Source organism: Triturus cristatus, chromosome 3_1 (genome assembly GCF_964204655.1).
Source record: "Triturus cristatus chromosome 3_1, aTriCri1.1, whole genome shotgun sequence".
NCBI lineage: Eukaryota > Metazoa > Chordata > Amphibia > Caudata > Salamandridae > Triturus > Triturus cristatus.
The window spans coordinates 886,782,409-886,808,675 of NC_140583.1; positions in this window are offsets into that span (position 1 = coordinate 886,782,409).

Sequence of the window (26,267 nt, forward strand, 5' to 3'; positions counted from 1 at the left end):
TCTACGCCCTACTGAAGAAACTCAAGGCAGACCCGAGCAAACTCAAAAACTTCCGGCCCATCTCCCTGCTTCCGTTCCCAGCTAAGGTCATCGAGAAGATAGTCAACATCCAGCTCCCCCGCTACCTCGAAGACAACAGCATCCTGGACGCCTCCCAGTCAGGATTCCTCAGCAACCACAGCACCGAGACCGCCCTAATCACCGCCACAGACGACATCAGGATCCTACTAGACAACGGCGAGACGGCGGCCCTCATCCTTCTGGACCTCTCCGCCACCTTCGACACCGTCTGCCACCGCACACTACGCACACGACTCCACGACGCAGGGATCCGAGACAAGGCCCTGGACTGGACCTCATCTTTCCTCTCCGGCAGAACCCAGAGAGTTCGCCTCCCCCCGTTCCGATCCGAAGCCTTCGAGATCATCTGCTGCGTCCCGCAGGGATCCTCCCTAAGCCCAACGCTGTTCAACGTCTACATGGCGCACCTCGCACGCATCGCCCGACATCACAACCTCAACATAATCTCCTACACTGACGACACTCAACTGATCCTCTCCCTCACCAAGGACCCCCTCACCGCCAAATCCAACCTCCACCAGGGAATAAAGGCTGTCACTGAATGGATGGAGGATAGCCACCTTAAACTGAACACAGACAAGACGGAGATCCTCATCCTCAGGCCCAACCCCTCAGCATGGGACGACTCCTGGTGGCCCGCATTGCTGGGGACACACGCCGCACCCACCAACCACGCACAATGTTTTTTGTCCCCCATGCCCTATTTTCATGGATTCCCTTACTACTAGTCTACAACCGTGCCCATCATCTCTCTCCCATAGCTCGTCTCTCACAAACATTTAATGTTTTATAGTGCTACTTATACCAGTGCAGGGTGTCGGAACACTTTACATCACATACACGTTATACAGACTCAATTAATTATTAGTGGGTAATTAAGTCTAGGACATGCTATATAAAACAATGAGGATTACAAAGTGAAGGGATCACATTACCCATACTAGTACTTAGTATATTTTAAGAGTGTTTGGTCTGGAGAAGCACAAACTCAGGATATAAAAATGTACCTCAGTGTTTGGGGTTGGTTTACTAATAAGAATGCATTTTTACCCAAACTAACCCCGTTTAAGCAAAATTGGGATCATGAAAGACGAGGGTGGAGTGAGGACATAATATTACAACCTATACTAAGCACTTTACATGCAGCTGATGTCTTTGATGAGTTTTTTTAGGTAACTGTGTAGATTAGCATTGTAATTGCCTAACTGCAAGTAACAAAAGGATCTCTGTGGCAAAAGCAGTTACCCACTCAACTAGCCACATAAAATAGTATTCTGTGATATGCAGTAAACCTGTTTTTTGCAGCAGGCACATTGACCCTCTGTGCTACTGGTGAGTCAAAACTTGCAATAGACAAAACATGTATCTCTATCCATTAGGAACATTAATCACCATGTTATCTTTGACTTACCGAAGGAGTCACTGACAGTGCTGGGTAAATACTGCCTGCTGCCTCAGGCTGGTAGCTGTAGCTGCAGTCTGTGGAATCACTCACAGCAGACAGCTGCTCTGTACTGGAGACAGGAGTATGTTATCAGTCCGGAGAGTGCAGGCTGACACAGTGACAGAGATGATGCTGACCCATCCACAGCTATAGATTAAAGCCCTGATGAGAAGGCATGACATGGTACACTATCTTCAGAGTTGTGCCCTGCACCTTTAGACACTGGCACCTGCTATCAGTATGAAAAGCACAGCCCCCAGTAATACCCCATGAGCAGGAGAGCTCAGCACCTGTCAAGGAGATCATGGAGGGCTTTTCAGTATTAATTCTGCCGGCGGTAGCAGCAATTTCTTTGGGACAGGCTAGCTGCGGCAGAAATTTAAAATGAAAACATCCTGCTGCTGCGCAGCCAGCGCTGACCAGAACCTTTGAGTGACAGTCAGTGATTGTCACTGTGTCTGTCTACATTTTCGGTGGCTGACAAAGTTAGGGGCATATCTACAAGACGGCGATAGAAATGTATTGCCTAATTAGCAAGGTCACGCTAACGCGTGAAACCTTGCATTAGCACACAAATTCTTAACACCCAGCTTTGCATCTCTAATGAGATGCAAAGTGGGCGTTCCTGACCTGACATGACAGGAGAAAAGCGACATTTCTCCTATCATCAAGCCCCACGCTATGAAGCATAGCGGCAAGAAAAGTAGCGATAACCCCTGTTATCGCTACTTTCCTTACGCCTGCTTCAGGACTGACTTAGCCATGATATCCTATGGAAGGTGGAGATCATGGCTAAGTTTGTGAGGCCCTATCAACAAGCTAACGCCACATTGCGTGAGATTATCACTGAGTTTCCAGCGATAATCTCACGTTAGGCAGTTAGCGCTAGGATTTTTATCGCTTTTGAGATAAGCGTTGCTAATAGCACGCTATCTCAGCGATAAAAATCCACGTTAGCCGGCGATAATTATCCTAGCGCTAAGTGCGCTTAGCGGTAATTATCGACGGTTGTTGCTGATATGCCCCTAAGTAAGGGCTGCAGGATGGGAGTGCCGTCCTGTAGAGTGCAGTGAAGTCCTGTCTAACCCAAGCTGAAGAGTGCCCTTGCATCGGCTGCTCCAGCCACTTGAACTGCTGGTGAAACTATGACATCTGGGGGCTGCGGCACCATATGGGCCAAGTGACAGCAGTCTATGAGTCATGATGGTGTAGACAGAATCTGCTCAGCATGGCTGGCCCAGTGCACATGTGCCAGAGGCTGAGGCCAGTCCTGGCCAAACCAGATTTGTTTTTTCGACTGTGCGCTGGCCCTTGCGAAAAGATTGTATCAAAAAGAAAGTTCAATAAGTCACCATAACAAGCCTTACAGAAATAGGTAAACAAGCACTGTCACCACTCATTAAGTGTAGTGTATGCCAACGGCAAACACGAGCAGGAACCAAAGAACAGCTGCTCGAGGAATTTAGCAGCAGGTAGGTTACTTGTCCTTCTAATCCATTCTTCACAATCAGGGCTCCGCATGCACCAATCAGACAAAAAATCTAATGATCCTATGTTACTCATGTCGGTGCATGTAGATCGCTCCCTGTGGGCATGATATTACCATGTCAAATGCGCGGTGTATGGATTTTGTGAGGGCTGGCAGGCAAATGCCCCAAAAGAGAGACCCAGGATCTCTGTAAATTTAAAGTTAAAGAGCATGTTCTACACTTCTGTGTAATGAAGGGACACCCTTCCCATGCGCTGAGGGTGGGGTAGGGGGAGTAGGCGCTCAAGGAAACAAAAGGGAAGAAGGGATTGAGGGTGGGTGCATGCTGGCAGGGTGACTCAGAATAAGTAAACAAGCACTTTTACCACTCAATAAGTGCAGTGTAACACTCATCCATAACTCATGTTGGTGCGTATAGATCGCTCACTGTGGACATGATAATACCTTGTCTAATGAGCAGTGTGTGGATGTTGCCAGGTCTGGCAGGAAGGATCCCCTGAAGTGAGACTCAGGATCCGAAGCTCAGTAAATTGTATGTGAAAGCACTTATTCTACACTTCTGTGTAATGAAGGGAATGCCCTTTCTATGCATTCACGGGGGGCGCTCAGGGAAACAAAAGGGAGGAAGGGGTTAATGGCGGGTGCATGGTGGGAGGGTGCCTCAGTGAGGGATATGGAGATAAAACCTCCCAAATTAGCGGATTGGCTTGAAGAGAGGATGTGGCATAACATCCAAAGCTGCCCACTTTGGAACTGGGTAACCAGGTTCAAGTCTTGGCGTCGGCAGCATATCAGACCAGACAAGCTAAAATATATATTTTTTTAAGTGTGCCAAACATAACAGAAAAGGACAGAAGCGAATGCCTTCGTGTAATAGCATCAGTCCCATGGGAGGGAACCAACACCGAAGGAGGGACAAATGCAACCAATGTGCCAAAAAAAACCTAGCATTTCTGAACGACACATAAAAGAACGAATGGAAATCGATGGGCGAAGCCCAAATAAGAGATACAACATGTCTCGCAGATATCGCATGCATGCAGGCTCAACCTAATAATAGTAGTCAACAGACTACTAATGCTACTGATAGTAGTCAACATAATCGACTGGAATATGGCCCTGAGTAAATATCAGTAGCTAAGATTGATTCAAGCACTTCACCGATTACCTTTTTGATTTCCTCACTGCAATGGATTTGCTCAGGCATGCGTCCTATGATCACTGTGCCATGGGAACCAAGAACTAACTCATTGCGGAGGCCTAAATAGACTGAAGCTGGTCCGGGATTGCTTGTGCTCCATCTGGAGGGGATGGAGTCTGGCTGTTTGGGTGGACTGTTCCTGCTGGAGCAAGACCAGTGCTGATTTGCAAGTGGCACATCTTCGTCTAGGCTTACGCTCCACTGACATGATGTTGGGCGGACTCACGTTTGTCGGACAAGGAGACCAACTTCCTTTTCACAGTTGATTCTTTTTCATGGTTCATTCTCTTTTTTGGTACTGGTTCCTTTGAAATGTACATGGCTCTCCATCACTGTAATTTTGAATTGAAGCATCTCTAGGCCAATCTTCAGCGAGAGCATCTGCGTACTTGGATTCTCATGAAATAAATGTATTTGAGTCCTGGAAAATGATGACTACCAGATGGCCTATTTTGTGTGTGCAGGTTGAATAATGTGCCATGTTGTAGATGTTAGTTTCAGTGGGCGTGCCTTGGCATAATCCACCAAAATAACAGGCCTATCATGCCTATCGCATGGAATATGTAAAGATCCCTGGCCAAATTCATAATAAAGACCAATACCATTCTTTTAAGGAAAGGGATTGAGTTAAATTGGGGTATTCTCCATTAGCAGTCCCTGCTTGGAGTCATTCTCATATGACCTAAGTCCACTCATATGATGGATGGGCACCAGCCTCAATTGTACACAGAGTCTTATTTAAGGGCAAAGTTTTGAGGTAGAGTTCCTTGTCAACTACTGTTGGGACAAACTGCGAGAAGCTGTGCTGTTCTGCCTTTTTTACATTTTATGGAAAACCTGTGATTTTTGCCACAGTGAGTTCATCAATACTACATGGCGATTGGAGGTGCTCTCTTTGTCATACCTGTTTGTTAGGGTAACCAAAACGTCCCGATTGAGAGTTCTTATTTCAGTCTCATTCAGTCTATGTGGAGGCTGACAATAGTACCAATGGGTTTTCTTTACAATGTTCCCATTTTCTAGAACCAGCGGCAGATAAGAATGTGAGGTTGAGTTTCTAAGTGCACTATCTTCTTGAGGGTGGCATGTTCACAAGTGTGAGGCCTTTTTGGGGGGGCCCAAGAGCATTCAGTGGCTACTGCTACTGTAGATACAAATGTTTAGTCAATGTTACAGTACTAGTGCCCTCCAATCAGACAGCGATGCTAATCCCTTAGGCACTTGACTGTCTCAGGGTAACAAGGGCAAGAAGGCACTCCTTATTCAAGGAGGCAGAAGGTTTAGAACCTAAGTTTCAATATGAAATGGTAAATACAGCTCAATCATTTCAATACTCAGACAGTACTTTAATTTGAAAAAGCAAAGTATTTTACTTAACAGGTGAATAAATGATACAGTAAAAATAAAAATCTAAAAAAATAGCATACAACCATATACAATATTATTCTTTATTACCGCTAAGCACTTTATTTTTAACATTGCCCAGTAGGTAGTCTCTTCATATGGGTACAGGTAAAAATTGAACGTGGCAGTCTATTAGAATAACACTGCCAAGTAGTAGGGGTTGAGGGGGTAGTAGGCACACTTTCTCAGAAACAGGCTAAATGACCATCTTGGAGATCGGCTTATATCAGTACAGCTCTGATCTAAAGAAAGCCAAAAACGACCTGCAGCACCTCCAGTGGGGTGCTATAATAGTAGGAGTAATCGGGCGGTGGCAAAGGTACCGCAAGGTGATAGAAGAGAGACCATACCAAAAAGCTTTAAAGAAAATACATGCATCAGCTTGACACATGAGAATTTGGCATCAGCTAAACAATGTGACCAAGGAAGAGCCACACAGAAGGAAAAAACAATTATTCAGCTCGTTGTGGACTTTACAAAGGTTTCTGGATATTTGGCTGTAAACCCACAGGCCTCACCGAGGCTAAGATTGGGGTGGAGAGCACATATTCAAGTCCTGCTATGCTTATGGACTTCTGGGAAAACCACACTAGACAAAGAGTATTGGAGAAAAAAAACACACTAGACAAGGACTACTGAGAAAAAAACACACCAGATGAGGACTACTGGAAAGAACCACACCAAGCAAGGACTACTTTCAACTCCGCCAATCCAAAGGAAAATGAAATTACATTTACTGTCAAAGTTTAACTGTCAAAAAGAAAAATGAGTTCTGGCAAACTATGAGAATAGTGTAGTTCAGATTCAACAAACTAGCGTACAGGTGGCATTGCTTAAAGATCTTTACAGGGGGAAAGAATGATCTAGATAGTCCATAGAGGGAGTGGAGCTTTATTACTTTGCACAAACTTTCAGAGACAGACTATGTTAAGTTCCTAGTGATGTGAAAAGATTACTAAGTGCTTATTCTAATAAGCTCAAACGATGTAGGAAAAAATAAGAAGTGGAAAATGGAGGCAGGAGCCAAGTCTCAGCAGTGTAACATAATTAGATCCACAGGAGAGATCACTGATCCTCTTGGGGCATAAAATGAAACAAGGCCAAGGGTTCCTGTGGCATTCCAGATTAACAGACTAGAATACAGAGGAGAGTGAGAAGCACTGAACAGGGTTGATTGTTGTATATATCAGTTTGAACACAGATCAGTTCAATGAACTCGGGGCAGCGCTCTGTAATTCTCTGTTCTCAGACCCAACCCACCTCTCTCCCAACCCACTCCTTGGCACAGAGCAGTTCCTGTGACAGAAGAACAGAATCGCTTATGGTGTTGTTTGGTTGTACACACTTATCTGTACAAAGGAGTTCAAGACACAAGGACATTGTTACAGGAATCCTTCTGTTTCTCCACCAAGTGGCTGTCATTGAAGTAGTTAGACAGGTTATTCCTGCTCTGGTTCTGGTTACTGCTTTTGTCAGAGAGATCCTATTGTTACTTGAAGTTTATAAGTTAAAAACCTAATGTAGAACAGTGAGCTATTGATTGTCATCAAAGAGCTGGGTGAAAACTGCCCCCAGTTTTTCATTAAAATTGGTTCAGTTCGGTAGAAATCAACCTTCATTATTAAAAAGAACCGCCAACCTTTATGTTACGTTTCAAAGTTTTTGCCTCTCCAGACCAAACACTCTTAAACTATACTGACTACCAGTATGGATGGCATGTGACTCCTACACCTTGCAGTCCTCTGTCTTATGAAACATTTCCTATATGCTGATTTACTCAGCTGATTGTCTCTGTGTAAAATGTGTGTGAGGTAAAGTGCGCTGACACCCTAAACTGGTATGAGTGGCGCTCTAAATCAAATTAAATGCATCTGACGGAGAGTGGTTATGGAGACTTGTGGGGCACTGTCAGAGGGTGGTAATGAGGGACCCTGTGGCAGAGGTGGTCATTGGGGGCGCCAACAAGCATTCTTGCTCCGGACACCACCCGCGGTAAGTGCAACTGCAGCATCCACAGTGAAATGAGTGGGCTTCCTAGGTTTTTTTTTTCATGGGGTGCAAGGTATACAGTTGTAATAATGTGGGAATTAAAGGTGTTGTAAATGTGGAATAAAATTTGATAGGGAACCCATCGGAGTATGGGGTTTTATTACGGGCATGTCCCCGTATTGCACAGTGGATTTTGGCAGCGGTCAGAGGAGTCGCCAAGTCCTCAGCATGTGCTTTAGTGATGGTGGGGAGCTCCACAGATCTTAGGAATACTGCCGTTTCCTCCATCATGTCATGGGAGGGCGTAAAGGACTGCTTGGTAATTGTGAAACGTATTCATTTCCACCTGAGTAGTGATTAATGTATGGTGGCTATCATGGATAGCCAGAATAGGTGGAGGGGTGGGTTGCGGTCTAATCAACCTAGCTAGTAATGTACCAGACCTATCCGCCTCCGCATGAGTGCGCAGCATATATGCATGCAGATCTATCACACTAAGTGTTCTGACAGCTCTGCATGTCTAAACCTGGCTTCTTGGAGGTCTATCAGTTTCTCCACATAAGACTGGGCTGCCACTTCCAGTGTTTGTAGCAAGTTCTCCTGGTCTGTAAGATCCCGGATCGCCTCCCACCAGTGTCCCTATGGAGACTCCCCAGACAGTCACCTTAAAGGCCTTCCATTCAACAGCCCTGAATGTCACCGTGCCCTAATTTTCCGTGAAATAGGTAGTGATGGTGGTTGCAAACTTATCACAAAACACTGGGTCCTAGAATTGTAACGGTTGAAGGCGCCATGTACGAATTGGTGTGGGGGTCCGACCCCTGTTAAGCACCAACTCCAATGGGTTGTGGTCTGAAATTGTTTTTCCCAAGAATGGTGCTGTGCACAACTGAGGAAAACAAGTCTGGTGTGCATAGGAAGCGATCCAGGCGTGCATGCACGGAGTGCGGATAGGAATAAAAGGAATATTCACGCAGACCAACAAGCTGCAATCTCCATATATCCAGCAGTTCCCACCCCCTGGCCCAGTTAGTCAAGTTAGTGGCCTGCACTGTAGCGGCTACATAAGACAAGGGAGGGTGTGAGCGGTCCAAGTGAATATCAAACACTGCAATAAAGTCTTCTCCTAATATCCACGAATACTGCATCAAGTCCGAGAAGGCTTGTGAGAGACAGGAGAGGAAGGCGTACTGGCCAGTGTTGGGCACATATATTGACCCCAACACCACCTGTGCACCATCTAGTGTCCCCTGTAAGAGTACTTATCTCCCTTGGTCATCAATTCTACTGTCATTCAAGGAGAAGGGGACTCCCACTCGTAGCCATATTGCCGCTCCCCTTGAGAAAGCAGAGTATGCAGTACCATACAACTGACCCCTCCATCTTCTCTGCATCTTGTTAAGCTTAGAAGAAATCAATTGTGTTTCTTGTAGATTTGAGCCCAGCGGCGTTGTAGCTGGGCCGCTATCCTATGTCGTTTCAGTATTGAACCCATACCCAGTATATTCCAAGAGATGATAGTGTATGATTTTGCTATAGACATGACATCAAGAATATAAACACCCCCCCACCGACCACCCCCACCACTCTCCAAGCCCCCACCCTCAACCCCCAGGAATGTCAGGAAACAGATCAGTAGCTCAAACAAAGTAACATAATCCAAATACTGGGTCATACAACTAAACTTCGGTCGACTAAACCGTGTGCGAACAAAACACATGACACACTATGTAACAATAAAGATTTCTTGCCTGTGGGGTAGGCTGCTTACTCGGTATACATATGTACCGGTTACAAAGGGTGGACTAACCCAGGATGGGACGGGCCACTGGACCATAATAGCTAAGCATAGCATGCAGCTTCCAGTGGAGCTGCCCATGTATAGATCACATTTCAACCGGTGGTGCATATTAGACAATGGTTAGCAAGGCATCCCTTCCCAGGCATGGACATTCATCGTAAAACATGAAAGAATACCCCACATTGCATTACACTCACAAGACTGTTAGCCCAGTGGATCGTTACTGAGCTGCCTAGACACAGAAGGAAACAACGCCATACTGCCCCCAGAGTCGGAGTCTGAGGACACCTCCACAGATTGACTAGAGCTGATAGGTGCACTAGGGCCCTGCAGTGCTGATGCCGAACGGAGTACCTCACATCTGCCCTCCATCACCGACTGCTGTGAGGAGGGACTAGTCGCCATGCTCTGCGTTGTGAGTCCTTCCCTCGGTCGTCATGGAGGACGCCGCGATTTCGCTGTAACTGCGTAGGACGTATAGCATTCATAGTGTATGGAAAGTTCCTGTCCAACCATTCCCATGCACCTTTGGGTGAATCAAAAAAACTAATATGCTAGTTGTAAATGATCTTGAGTTTGGCCGGGAAAAAAACAGCAAACGCCAAACCTGCAATACAAGCCTGAGCCTTGACCTCCATTAATAAAAAGCGTAGGTGTTGGACTGCTAGTGTGTAATCCGACAAAATTGAATTTTTTGTGTTGTCAAAGTGGATATGTTTCAAGGAACAAGGGAGCCCTAGTAGTATGACCAGGGGTGGTTAAGTATTTTGGAAAAACACATGTCTAGAGGAGGTCACTTGTGTCCTCATGTTGCCTAGGCTACTGAGTTATTTGAGACAGCTTTAGTCAGGTAGAACAAGCTAAGGTAGTCCAGGAGGGACTGGTTATGCAATATATGCTGGGACAAAAGGTTTAGTATGACATCACATGTATTAACATCATAAATGGAGTATCATAGCATAATTTTAGTAATAGTTCTGGTGCTCACACAAAAAGTGAAAGTGCGTGAAGTGAGGGGTTTTTGTGACAATAAAATTTACATCGCATTGACAACAGCAATATTAATATGCGAAACTCCAATTTACTTAGTTGCAGTAATGGAGTTTTGGTTATAAAGGTCGACGGCGTTTCGATCTCATGAAGGTGAGATCATCATCAGGATGAGACAAGTGAGAGCAGGAAGAATCTATTGACCCCTTCGCTGCTAGGCCTTTTCCCCCCCCTGTGCTAAGCCTTTTTTGGGCTATTTGGGGTAGTTTGCGCTTAGGCCCCTGTAACTTTTTGACCACATAAGGTATCCACGCCAAATGTGCATCTTTTCTTCCAACATCATGGAGATTCTAAAGGTACCCAGGGTTTGTGGATTCCCCTGGAGGGGTCCCAGAAATTAGCCAAAATACAGCTACATTTTGTTTTTTTGGGGAAAAATAGGAGAAAAGTGCTGCAAATGAAAGCATCTGGGTATTTTCCTGCAAATGGTATCAAAAAAGGGTTTGTGGGGCTGAAATCACTATTTTCCCATATTTTAGGGCATGACAGACTTTTCTCAGAAAACCAACATTTTATACACAGTTTTGACATTTTTCTGGGACATAGCCTATTTTTGCAATTTTTTTGTGCTTTCAACCTCCTTCCAGTTAATGGTAGAAATTAGTATGAAAGCAATAATGGATCCTGGAAAGCTAAACATTTTAGAAAAGTAGACAAAATGCTAAATTCAGCAAGGGGTCATTTGTGTGAATCCATCAAGGTTGCTTTATAGAAACTAGCAGTTAAATATAGGAACATTTTTAAAATAGTAAAAAAAAACAGCCTTTTGTGCCATCGTTTTCACCTGTAACTTCTTCTAATTATGACAACTCTTTGAAAGCAATATACCGTTACATCCACTGGACCTTACTGGTTGTGGGGATATATAGGATTTGTAGGTTCACCAAGAACCCAACGAACCCAGAGCCAAAAACGGAGCAGGGTCTTGCAATGGTTTTTTATTATGTACCGGGTATATAGCAATTATTCTGGGAAAATGTATACATGGAAAATTCAGTATGAAAGACTCCTATGTATTTCTGAAATGGGAACAAAATGTAGAGTTTAGAAACAGTATATGTTTGCACATTTCCAAAATTGGTAATACTCATACTAGCATGAGAATTATAGGTCATTTTTCAAAATGACTTCTTTTTCACACATTGTCTTTCATTTGGAAGGCAGAAATGCATCGAAAGTCAAAAGGTAATAACAGTTGCTTGGCAAATCTGAATTACCCTAAGTCTCCCGATAAAAATGGCACTTCACTTGTGTGGGTAGGCATAGTGCCCACGACAGGAAACAGCGCAAAACGCTACGTGAGCACACCACATTTTCACAATAAAAATGACCCTTTTATTGCAAAGTACCTAGCTGTAGTTTTTGATCCCTAGCTCTGCCAGCACCTAGGGAAACCTAGCAAACTTATACATTTTTGAAAACTATACACCCAGGGAAATCCAGGATGGGGTGACTTGACTGCCTCTCACCCGGTTCTGTTATCCACAATCCCTTGCAAACCTAAAAAACTGTCCAAAAAAACACATTTTCCTCATATTTCTGTGGCGGAAAGTTCTGGAATCTGCGTGGATCCACAAATTTCTACCCACCCCCCATTCCCCAAAGTCTTCCAAGAAAAATGGTACCTCACTTGTGTGGGTTGGCCTAGTGCCCGCAGCAGGAAATGGCGCAAAACGCAACTTGAACACACCTCAATTTCGCAGTGAAAAATGACCCTTTTTTGGAAAAGTGCCTAGCTGTAGTTTTTTAACCCTAGTTCTGCCGGCACCTAGGGAAACCTAGCAAACCTATACATTTTTGAAAACTAGCCTCCCAGGGGAATCCAGGATGGGGTGACATGACTGTCTCTCACCAGGTTCTGTTACCCAGAATCCCTTGCAAACCTACAAAATTGTCAAAAAAACACATTTTCCTCACATTTATGTGGTGGAACGCTCTGGAATCTGCATGGATCCACAAATTTCCACCCATCCAAATATCTATCACGACTTCTGACTGCTGGAAATATAGCAGTTGCCATCAAAGGACTAGTAGACCAATATGAAGACATTGATGACTTCCTTAGTAAGCCCATCAAAAAAGTTAAACCCAAGAACTTCTTCATCTCTTCCAGATTTGTGGGAGTCAACCGGGTAGCTCTAGAGTGGGGCTTAAGGCTGGCACTGTTGTCCCTCAAAAACTGTTTGGCAATCAAATTGGTCTGCTCAACAATCTCTGCCAAAAATACATCATCCATAAACAACTGAAAAAAAATGATCGGTAAAAAGTTTTCAGTATTCACTCTACACCCTGGAACACCAGTAAAGTCTGGCAATGCCGGCTGCACCATGCCTGGAGCAACCCAGATGTCAGCACTTTAAACAGGAAGACTTTCAGCCCCAAGCTGCAGCCCAGATGCTTCTTGCTGCACTATACCAACGGGAAGCCTTGCAGCCCCAGGCTGCAGCCCAGATGCCTCTTGCCGCACTACACCAATGGGAAGCCTTGCAGCCCAAGGCTGCAGCCCAGATGCCTCTTGCCGCACTATCAGTGAATGTTTTGCCAATGTGCAACATTCCGTCCATCATCTTGTGTATTTTGCTGTTCGCCCTATGTGGGAAGGGTATGCCCAGACATGGGTCCCGTGCTCACTACGCCACTGGAGTCAAGCTATCCTGGTTGAAGAGGGGTGAAACCCCCAAACCCGTCCTAGGATGCTTGATTCCGGTCCAGGGAAGACATGGCTTGACAGTTCGGGCTGGACTGTTCCCATGAGGCACAGTGTCAAGACTGATTTGCATATGGCCATGTCTGAACTGGGGTGGCGTGGTGAGCAAAATAACGATGGATTAAACATCATCTTGTGTATTCCTCTAACACAGGCACTTCACCTGCACTAAGAGTAGCTTCATCCGCACTGAGAGTAGCTTCATCATCCGATGATGCCATGTGGAGAGAAAACTCACTGCCTGAATCTTCCCCTCCCACCACTGCCTTAGAATCAGAGTCAGTTTCTGGACCATGGTCAGAGGAAGACTCAAAAAGCATACTAACAACCTGCTGAGCAGTAATCCTATCGCTAGCCATTATCCTTACTAAGAAAGGAGACTGTACAAATAAGTCAACAACAACCAACACTGTGCAAGATAAGTAAGTAAAAAAATGTGTGACTTCATCACAAAGATCTATATACTCAAAAACTATACGATTCACTTACAAGAAACAGCTACACTCACCAGCACCTACTCTGCAGAGACACAGCAAAAACCAACAATATCCCACTAGAAAGAAAAAAACAAAACCAATTACTCACAAGATAACAAAATACACATCGAGCACAAATGCAAAAAGTTTTTGACACTCAAAAAACAGAAGCCAAACATACTGCTATTATTACACCATTTGCAAAAAACACATTCATGCAGAGAAATGAAACTCATTTACATTGTACAAAAAAAGTCTCTTACCAAACACATGCAACTACACAAACAGCAGAACCACCAGTAACGAAACCTGGAACAGTCTAAAGAGCAAAAGCCTTGAACTAGAAAAAAGGGAGAAATAAAGCATTGCAATTGCAATTCACCAAAAATAAAACAATTAACATTATAACATGCTATGTCACTACCCAAATGGTCAAACGGCCAAATGGTCAAATAGGACTGAGAAAAATGGGGGGTGATCTTGCCCAAGGGATCGGGTGAGGTTGTCTGCGAGGCCAATCTGTCCCCCAGGTGGGGCAGAAACCAGCAGACAGAAATGTGCCCCCCTTGCAAAAGTAATAAATCGATAGTGCCTAGTAGGGTTTTCTGCCTTCCCCCTCCCGCCTAGGACAGAAAGGCCAAAAAAGGGGCAGATTGTCCCCAGAAAGCAACCATGTCGCTTCCATTACACACAAAACAAAATCCCTGGTGCCTAGTGGGGTTTTGGGCAAACAATGGGCTGATCTGAATACACATATAAAAAAAATCTGCCCCCTGGAAGCAACCCTTGGCCAAGGGGTTGCTTCCATTTTAATTTAAAAGAAGTCCCTGGTGTCTTGTGGGGTTTACTGCCCCCCCCCCCCCGGGCAGGAAGGCAAAAAAAAAAACAGGTCAATCTGCCCCCAGGGTGGGCAGAATACGTATACAAAAACAATATGCCCCCTAGAAGCGACCCTTGCTCAAGGAGTCACTTCCATTTCATATTTAAAACAATTCCCTGGTGTCTAGTGGGGGTTTATGCCCCCCCCCCTGGGGCAGAAACATAAAAAAACTGGCCGATCTGCCATTCCCATTACAAAATAAAATGGTCCCCCTGGAAGTGACCCTTGCCCAAGGGGTCACTTCCATTTCAATTTAAAATATTTCCCTGGTGTCTAGTGGCGTTTTCTGAAAAAAACAGGGCGGTCTGCCCCCGGGGGGGCAGAATTCCAAAACTAAACAAATTGGCCCCCTGGAAGCGACCCTTGCCCAAGGGGTCGCTTACATTTAAATTAAAAAATAATTCCTGGGTCAAGTGGGCTTTTCTGCCCCCCCCCTGGACCCAGAAACGGCCAAAAATACAACAGATGGGGCAGAAAAGTCTTTAAAATAATTTTCTCCCATAGGAAGCGACCCTTGCCCAAGGGGTCTCTTCCTTTTCACAAAAAAAGGACAACCCTGGTGTCTAGTGGGGCATTCCTGCTGCACGATGGCGACGCTGTGCGCGATCGTGAAGCAGGAATTCCCTGCATTGAGACATCAGGGGAGAGGAACAAGACCTGCGCTGTCAAGTGATCAACATCGTTCGCCCACATAATAGAAGCAGTGATCCTCAAGCAATTCTCAATCGGCTGGAATGTAAATGGATGTTTAACTGTTGTTCCATTGAAAATGGACTTAATACTCTTGATGAATGGAACATGATCCTGTAATAGCCCTCGGGCGTAAATGTATAATTTTCTGGTATTTTTTTATATTTAACTCTGTACTCCCTTAATGTAAATATATGACCATGCACCCTGTACATATTTTGTATTCAAGCGTCCTTATGTCTCCACGTTTGTAAAAACACCACTAACCTAGCTTCTATCTTCTCCTTTACTACTCTGCGTTCCAAATGCCATACAGATTATGCTCTTCCTGATTACTGTATTATGCCAATCTTCCCTTAACCTTGCACAATAGGTCGCTCCCCCCCCCGCTGCAGCTCCACCAGCGCTCTTGGTATTTTGTGCTCTGTGCCCCACTGATCATTGTATTTTTTCCCCTTCTTGTGTATCCTTTTTGCCTTGTGTAACCTTCTTTTGCCTTGTGTAACCTTTTTTGCCTTTTATTCCTCCGTGCCCATTCCCCGCAGTTTCCGCCGCTGCTGCCCCTGCGGCCCCGCCGCCCCCGCACCCATTCGCTGCCCCCTACCACCCGCCTCCCACCTCCCAGCTGCTCCTCCCTCCCACCTCCCATTATAACGGCGGCCGCTGCGCAGTGAGGAGAGCGACCCTTGACCTTGCACGGTAGGTCGCTCCCCCCCGCTGCAGCTCCACCAGCGCTCTTGATGTTTTGTGCTCTGTGCCCCACTGACCATTGTATTTTTTCCCCTTCTTGTGTATCCTTTTTGCCTTGTGTAACCTTCTTTCTCCTTGTGTAACCTTTCTTGCCTTTTGTTCCTCCGTGCCCATTCCCCGCAGTTCCCGCCGCTGCTGCCCCTGTGGCCCCGCCCCCGCGCCCATTCGCTGCCCCCTAACACCTGCCTCCCGCCTCCCAGCTGCTCCTCCCTCCCACCTCCCCTAATAATGGCGGCCACTCTGAGGCCTCGCCGCTGGCGCCCCGAAGGCGCACCTAAGGCAAGCCTGTGTGTGCCCATCCACGCCTGGACCGTGCACAGCACCAGAACCCCTGGCCCCCGTACCAGCCATGAAGACCGCCTCCGATATGACGTCAGCACCCTCATCGCTTTCAACCCAGGACGGACCCGCACCTGCTGCAGGGCCACCTCGAAGCGCACTCACAGTCCCTTCACCTGCCAGAACTGCAGCTTCTCCTACATCGAAGACACAGAGACTCCCGCCATGACAGAACACAACAAGCTCCGATGCATCCTGATCAACACCCGCTCCGCACACAAACACGCCGTCAAGCTCTGGGACCTACTCGACACCGCATCACCAGACGTCGCCTTCCTGACCGAGACCTGGATGAACGAAGCCTCCTCTCCAGACATCGCCATAGCCATCCCCGACGGATACAAGATCGCACGCAGAGACCGCACCAAGGGAGTCAGAGGAGGAATCGCCATCGTCCACAAAAAGACCATCAGGGTCTCAACAAACACCGATGACACTCTCAGCACCGCCGAACACATGCACTTCCAGATCCACACGGACCCCAAGACCACCTTAAGAGGCACCCTCGTCTACAGACACCCGGACCCCTACCACAATTTTGCGACGCCATCGCCGACTTCATCAGCATGCACGCACTGACCTCCAGTGACTACATCCTCCTCGGAGACCTGAACTTCCATCTGGAGAACAACAACGACAGCAACTCCTCCACCCTGATAGACAACCTCGCCAACCTCGGACTGGAACAGCTCATCACGACGCCAACCCAAATAGCCGGACACATGCTCGACGCCATCTTCTCCTCAAGCCCCCACGTCTCCTTCAGCCTCGTCTCCGAACCCACCTGGACCGACCACCACTGCATCCACTTCACCTTTCGGAAACCCGTCACACATCACCTCACCCCACAGATCCCCTGTCGCTGCTGGGGCAAAATCACTGAAATACAACTACAGACAAACCTCGCACTCAACCCACCGACCAACCCCGCCAACCCCGACGATGGGGCGCGCACCCTCAGATGATGGATGGACGACTGTGCCAACACCCTAGCCCCGCTGAAAAAACAAACCCTCAAAGACACCAGCAAGAGAGCCAATTGGTTCACCCCGGAACTCCTAGCATCTAAGCGCACCTGCCGGAAGATGGAGAACATACGGCTCAGCGAGAAGTCACCAGACAGCCGCACAGCCCACAAAAACGCCATCCGCAACAACCACCACCTCATCAGGACTGCCAAGAGAACCTCCTTCAAAGACCGCCTCAACAACAACGCACACAACAGCAAGGAGCGCTTCAAAGTCGTTAAAGAACTCTCCAACCCCAGCTCCAGCGCCAATGACCTCCCACCGTCGCAAGCCCTGTGTGACTCCCTCGCCACCTTCTTCCACCGCAAGATCACCGACATCCACGACAGCTTCAACTCCCGGACGACCCCATCAGGCCCCAACACGCTGGACCCACCGCACCCCACCGACTACAACCCCCTGACAACCTGGGCCAACGTGAGCAGCAAAGACACAATCAAGACCATGAGCACGATCCACTCCGGCTCGCCATCTGACCCCTTTCCACACCACATCTTCAACAAAGCCAGCAGCCCCATCGCACCCCACCTGCGCAACATCATCAACCTCTCCTTCGAGAGCGCGACCTTCCCTGAGAGCTGGAAGCATGCCGAAATCAACGCCCTACTGAAGAAACCCAAGACGGATCCGAGTGAACTCAAAAACGTCCGGCCCATCTCCCTGCTTCCGTTCCCAGCTATGGTCATCGAGAAGATAGTCAACATCTAGCTCACCCGCTAACTCGAAGACAACAACATCCTGGACCCTTCCCAATCAGGATTCTGCAGCAACCACAGCACCGAGACCGCCCTCATCGCTGCCATAGACGACATCAGGTTCCTACTGGACAACGGCGAGACGGCGGCCCTCAACCTTCTGGACCACTCCGCCGCCTTTGACACCATCTGCCACCGCATACTACGCACATGACTCCACGACGCAAGGATCCGAGACAAGGCCCTGGACTGGACCTCCTCCTTCCTCTCTGGCAGAACCCAGAGAGTCCGCCTCCCCTGTTCCGATTCGAAGCCTCCGAGATCATCTGCGGCGTCCCGCAGGGATCCTCCCTCAGCCCGACGCTGTTCAACGCCTACATGGCACCCCTCGCATGCATCACCCGACATCACAACCTCAACATAATCTCCTACGCCGACAACACACAACTCATCCTCTCCCTCACCAAGGACCCTCTCACCGCCAAATCCAACCTCCACCAGGGAATGAAGGCCGTCACCGAATGAATGGAGGATAGCCACCTTAAGCTGAACACAGACAAGACGGAGATCCTCATCCTCGGGCCCAACCCCTCAGCATGGGACGACTCCTGGTGGCCCGCATCACTGGGGACACCCCCGCACCCACCAACCACGCACGCAAACTGGGAGTCATCCTCGACTCACCATGACCAAACAAGTCAACGCTGTCTCCTCCACCTGCTTCAACACCCTCCGTATGCTCCGCAAGATCTACAGATGGATCCCGACAGACACAAGAAAAACAGTCACCCAGGCCCTAGCCAGCAGCAGACTCAACTACGGAAACGCCCTCTGCGCCGGCGCCCCGACCAAGCTCATCAACAGACTGCAACGAATCCACGCCTGATCATCGACGTCCCGCGCCGCGACCACATCACCCACCACCTCAGGAACCTGCACAGCCTCCCTGTTGACAAAAGAATCCCCTTCAAGCTCCTGAACCACACACACAAGGCACTCCACAAGACCGGCCCAGCCTACCTCAACAGCCGACTCTCCTTCTATGTACCCAACAGGAAACTCCGCTCCGCAGACCTCTCCCTGGCCACCGTCCCACACATCCGTAGAGCCACAGCAAGAGGCAGATCCTTCTCCCACCGCGCCGCCACAACCTGGAACACCCTCCCCCTCATCCTACGACAAACCGAAGACCTACTAACCTTCAGGAGACAACTCAAGACCTGGCTGTTCGATCAGTAGCTACAGCACCCTCCTTCTCCCCTCCCTCAGCGACTTGGAACCCTTGCGGTATGTAGTGCGCTCTACAAATTATTTGATTGATTGATTGATTGATTGATTAGCTTGGGATTCAATATGCCTTAGCAACACACACACCTTCCCAACATTGCGGCTACACCTGAGCCAAGATCAGCGCGCACGATATCCAGCGCGCATTCCTCCACTCAGCAGAGCTACCCTCATCTGCCCATGCGCATAACTCACCGCGCACTGTTTAACCTGATCCACTGCCTTGGTGCAGCACTCGGTGATTTTCTCCCGTTCCATGCAGACTCGTCACGCCTTCCGTGTTATCACTCACAAGTAAGTCCTTGATCGGATGCCCGCCGTTCCCCCTCCTTCCCCATGGCCTTTGCTTACTGATCCCTTCTTTCCTTTTCAGAGATTAATTCCCCATTCCTGATGCGGCCGACTATCTGCCTGTACGATTACGTGTCCTCTGCTTCAGTCAGCTGTGGCCCCCGTGGCCTCTTGAGTAAGTTCGCCTTCCTCACACCTTGCCCGTGGCTATTTCCCCCACGACCAATTAAGTTTATCTTTAATACCGCCCCCTTTTCTCACAGTGTTCTCTTCTTCAAACAATTCATTGCATCACTCGGACCTCCTAATTCCGGTTTCACGGACCCATCCCGCAACCTAAGTAAGTCCTGCCGCCTTTACTGCAGTCTCCTTATAGGCTCTCCCTTTGACCTACCCATTGAACTTCCTCCCTTGCCCCTCCAGCCCTCACTGCGTCCTCATGCACCTGGTTGAACAGATTACCTCTGTCGATTATCCAAATTGGCTCCCAAGCCCACCTTGGCAAGTATTAACTTCGTCAATTACTAACTTGCTCTTTTCGGACGCGCATTCTTATGCCTGCTCCCCCTTCTATATTATTCGCCACAGTTGTTCTCCCTGCGCATACCTTTACCGAGGAGGTATATTCTCTTCCGCCCTGTGCTCACCTCAGTGTAGACTTAACTTGCCTTCTAACTAAATTATCCATTGTGCACCACTCGCATGCCAGCCTCACTCTCATCGCTATGGCTCTAACTTTGCTCATACTTTCACAGAGTAGTTACCGTCACTCACTTTCTGCACCTATCTTCCACGTGCAGTCATGGCCTGAGTCTATCCTCCTTTAACTCTCCTAATTCTCTACCTGTCCTCTGAGTAGAAAGCACTCCTGTTTATGTCCAATGATTTAATTCACTAAATAGCAAACATTTACTGGCGTGTAGACATGGCCTATTCTATCCTCCTTCAACTCTCCAAAATTCTCTACCTGTCCTCTGAGTAGCAAGCAACCCTTGCTATTTTTCAAATGAATTAATTCATAAGCACCCTTTTCATTAAGTAGCATACAGTAACTGGTGTGTAGACATGGCCTGATTCTATCCTCCTTCAATCCTTTACCTGTTCTCTGAATAGCAAGCACCCCTTGCTAATTTACAATGATTTAATTCACTATCAAGCAAACAGTAACTGGCTCCCAGAAGTTGCTCCTTTACATTAAGTTTTTGGTTTTAATTGTTCACCTCGGGACCATTGTTTTTTTTTCCGGTTTTCCTCTTAGTGGATGGGGCCGGTGTCCTGGGCTGATTGCAAAATATGATCACGGTCCATGTAATTTAAGATTCTAGCCAGGATCGGGTGTGGGTTTGCGCTGGGAATGGGTTTTTGCATAGGTACCCGGTGGGTCCGTTCCACCGTGAAAAACGCAAATAGGCCAGTGGGAGCTACACAGGTCTTCAGCCATTCCTCGATAAATGTTGTGGGGTGTTGCCCTTCAGCACCTTCAGGGAGCCCAACAATTCTAAGATTATTGTGTCGGGCCCTACCTTGCACATCATGGGCCAGGGCCTGTAAGGCTCAAATTTGCTGCTGCATCTGTTTTATTTGTACATCATGATCCTTCACCTGCGTACTTAGCATTAAAATCCATTGATCAGATATCTTCACTTTATCAGCCAGTTTCTTATGATCATCCTTGAGCAAGTTGGGTTTTATGGATATACTGCCTAATTGTTGTGCTATAGCCTATCTCGAGTCTCGGATATTCTGAAGTATCATGTCCAGTTTATCAGCGGGAGGGAGAGGGGCTTCCTGGGTTAATGCACTTTTATTCTACAGTTTACCAGCTGATTAATGTTGGTGCTATCTGTGTGATGTATTATCATTCACTTGCTCCATTCCGGTGCATATACTGATTTTTGTGCATTTTTTAGATGTTACCTCTTCTGATGTAACCGCATGCGAAAATATACTAATCCCTTGCTTTACTGAGAAATTAAACAATGCAATGTAGTAATGATGAGAACTCAGAATTTTCTCTTGTATGTTAGGATTCCAGGAGGTCTGGAGTTTTCCTCAAGTGTCCTTATCTGGGGCAGAGACCTTGTGAGTGATTGATAGCGAGATCGTTAGCAAGAATGAAGCAGTGACGTTGGGCATCAGCAGACCTCTGTGAGAGTCTGTATGACTGTTTTCTTCCTACTTTTAGAAGCCTGTGTGCCTAGAGAGTGCTCCCAATTTTCAGGTTTCCATGGTTACCCCAGGGCCATGAACATGTTTAATTATATGGTTAAGAAACTCGTCTGAATAAGAAACTTTTGAAAGAACATACCAACTGTCATTCACCTACATTCAAGATGTTTCAAGTTTACAAAAAGTATAAATGAACACACACCTTCCATTTCAAACAGAATCCAATAGTAAGATCTTGTTTCATCATTTTCATGTCATGGACATTTCACTTCATGATTAGGAAAGTGTAGGCATTTAAGAAGTAACAAAGGGATTTTATGTAGCAAATGTTGTAAGCAAAAAGAAAGCACTGAAGGATGCGCACTTATAAATCAGTAAAACGTGGCATAAATATGCGTCCTGCAGAGAAAACAAGTTGTGGAAAGACCAAGACAGGCAGATTGGTATATTACAACTTTTGTTTTAGACTGCAGACCCTACGGGCTCAAAGCACTGTTATAACAATCAGGCTCAGTTGAATAGTTACAACTCACAGGCAGGGTAAGAAAGAGGAGAGGTGAAAAAGAGCACCCCTACCTTGTTCCTCTACAAATGGTAAATTGATCAGAGAGAAACCCATTACAATTGATGGAGTCTGTGCCCACTCAAACATTTATCTCCAGATCGACAAGCTGTATAGAGGCATGAGAGTTAAAGGGAGAGAGGCATGAGAGTTAAAGGGAGACACATATCACTTGTTAACATCTTGATACAGTGTAGCCAATGTGGACACAGAATAAGCCCACTCGACAACTTAATCTGAGTTTAGTAGAGTTTAAATATAAATTTAGAAACAAATCAATATAGACCAACCTCAACATGATCACATAGAAAGACAAAACGCCCAAGATAAGTGCAAATCTCCTGAAGAGATTTACCCTATATAGTACCAAACAGACTACCAACTCTATGATGACGATACAGATGATCGGGAAATAGAAATGAGTATTAAATTGCATCAGATGATTTTCCAAAGTAAGCGTGAGCAAGCTATCTCTCCCTACACCACCTTAAAAGAGGCAGCTATTAGCTAAAAAGCATTTGGTTAAGGTGTAATCAGAAAGGCGTAAATTGTCGAAGTCTTCAGTAGAAGGCACTCCAACAGCGGGTCAAGTAGCATAAAGCCACACAAGCAGAAGCTTAGATCTGCTCTACGTGACATCCTAAAATGACTCCCCTGTCCCTCACTACGTTCAGCATAAAATATCAATTGCATTCAGGGTGCATAATCCCAAGTGACCCTTGCTCGTGAATTTCCATGGCTCCACTACCAACTGGACACTTCCACCACCTTTCCCACATCAATAAATTGAAATTTTGTTTGTCCTTGGTCATTTCTCTCCTCTCCCATGAGAACTCGCCCGTTTGCTTGTTACCGTGCTTCGCTTTGAGAACTTCGTCTTCTCATACCTTGATGTCTAATGAAAACAAAAACCCTTTTATGATAGCTAATGAGATCTTATCCATACCTGCAGTGGAAACAGAATACAAGAAAATGTATTCTGCATGGAAGGTTAAATACAAATTAGATGTTAGATTTTAACGTGAGCATGAGCTTTACTGTTTCTTGCGGCCCACCCTAGTCAACTTTAACAGTACACAGGTCTACAGAATACGTTCACATTCCTACACACACAATAAATGCAGTTTCTTAATCCATGTATGAATTGTAAAGAATATAAAGCTGTCATTCCAAATGCACCTGCATAAAAATAATTTTTGTTACAGGAATAAATGTTAAATATTTGTTTACGCATTCACATTCTGATTTATTAACATCACAATGGGACACATTTTGTTAACTTCTCCTGTCAGATTATTATATAAATGTTACATAAACCTTTAATAATCATGTTTTATACACAAACTCTTCCAATTGAGTACTTTAAAAATGCAATACTCCATTCTCCTTAGTAACATTAATCACACAGAATACTCGAGTGCTGACTACTCATGATTATAATGCACTTCTACGGTATCTCAAATGGGATCAATATTAAACTTCTCCACAATGGATGCTCGCAAATCTAAACTTTGCATCATTTATATAAATGAATTGTCCTATTCAAATCTTTTCATGGTCCAAAACTAATAACCTCATTCCATGCCAGATGAAACACCTTTTCGTCATCAAGGGAGAAGGAAAACTTGTCATCCATATGATTCCTTGTGACCAGAACAAGTGTAACAGCATTCTTGTGTGGATCCATGATGAATGATTGGAAATGAATCCCACCAATTTTTTATGAACGAGTAGTCGAAAACCCTACTAAGTCTGATGACAAGATGTTCGCTGTTCAACAAAGAAATCATCCTATAATTGACCCACAGGAGTAGGTCTCTCCCAGGTTTTGGTGAAAACATAATGATGGCCTTAGTGTCTGAAAAGTTTCAGCGATCCGCCCATCATATCCTTGTGTTTGCTTTGTTTGCCCTTATTAGGCAGGGTATGCCCAGACGTGGTGCACTTGCTCACTTTGGAACTGGATTCAAGATAGCCTGGCTGATGAGGGGTGTTACCCCAAAACTGGTCCCAGGAGTCTTGTTTCTGGTCCAGGGAAGACCTTGCTTTGAAGTTTGTTTCCATGAGAAAGAGGGTCATAATTGATTTGCATATGGCTGGGTCTGAACTGGGATGGTGAAGTGAGCTAAAGAATGATGATCGATTCAACCCAGATCTGTGACTGGAAGTGAGTGTCTGAAAAGGTTCAGCACTCTGTCCATCATCTCCTTGTGTTTGCTTTGTTAAACCTAAGTTGACAGTGTATGCCCAGATGCGGGTCCCTTGCTGACTTGGCCACATGATTCAAGCAAGACTGGCTGACGAGGGGTGTTACTCAGAAACAGGCTCCAGGATGCTTGTTTCCGGTCCAGGGTAAACCTGGCTTGGCAGTTCGGGCTGGACTGTTCCCATGAGGAACAGGGTCAAGACTGATATTTGCATATGGCTGGGTCTGAACTAGTTTGGGGAAGTGAGCTAAAGAACAATGATGGATTCAATCCAGATCTGTGACTTGGGGTAAGTGTCTGAAAAGTGTTATCACTCCGTCCATCATCTCCTTATGTTTGCCTTATTGCATTCTTGGCAAATATATTTTTCTGATATTATTTCTCTAAATAACTTTCCCAGCAATGTTACTGTCAGGGTCAACGTATATTTCTAATATTCCGATGAAAATGTGTCTTCTCCTGGCAATTTTACTGTGGCTAAAGCTTTGATGTTGCCCACTGCTTCATCATCAGTTTTATTTTGATCCACACCATCCCGTAGATCAGGAGGCAGTTGTGGTATGGCCAGTCTGTGAAAAATCTTTTGTTCTTGTTGCATTTCCCCACTATCTTCTCGGTGTAACGATATGAATAATATGGTTGACATTCTTGTACTATATCAATAGGATGCATTAGTAAGTCATCAGATGCTGAGTTTTGTGAGATTGGCTAATTTCGCTTCTCTTTTTTCAGTTGCAAGGCCAACAATCTTCCCAATTTCTCTCTGTGCTCATATCTTTCACTTTTGATCTGTGATTGTGCCTTCTCAGAATTTTCAGACAGAAACGTATTTAATCCTTAGGTTTTAGTCAGTTTTTCGTGAAAATTCCTATCCATTGGGTGTTATCAATAGTGTTTCTCTAACACTCTCATCTCCCTCTCAACCACCATTCTCTTGTCTTCAGACAGCTGCCTGTGTTTTGAGGGTTCTGGCATCAGTATTCCTCTTATGTAGACCTTTCCCTCCACCCACAATAACTTTGGGCAGGTGATGGACGATTTATTAAGATCTAGATATTCTCTGAGTATTATAACAACATTTTTCTTTCTATCAGGTGATTTGTGCTGCACAACATTCAGTCTCAATGTCTGGGCTTTATGGACCAGTATTTGGAAGTCGAGGGAGATGACATTAACTTTCATAGTTGTCCTCTGTCACCACCATCCTGAAGTCTGGGTGGGCAGACTGGTCTATAAAGGGGGCAGTTTTTTATTACTGTCTTTTCATATGATTAACTTGAAGTGACCATACGTCTTGAGCATTCTACTCAATGCTGCAAAAAACTATTTGAAATGGTCAGGGCATATATTGATCCAGTCATGAAAATAGGATTGTGCAAGGTAAATTTGGAAAAGCATATTGTCCAACACAATTTTTCCTGGAAGGCAGGGCTTTTGAGCTGAATTTGTGTCATCATTGGAGCCAGTGATGGATCACCATTTCCACCCAACATCTCTTAAGCTGTTACGATTCTGCTTGGGAATGGTGTGTCTGTTGAAAAAGTTTGATTTATGCTCTCTTGGGTGCGAGGAATGATAATATCTTCTTTGGGTTAACAGCTAGTGACTCCATTAACATTCAGAGACCATGTGACCAGGTCTTTGATCCATGCATATCAGGGGCTGCTTGCATTATCAAATGTGGAGAAAAAACGCGCTCTAAAAATGGAGCAGATGTTATTGGTGCT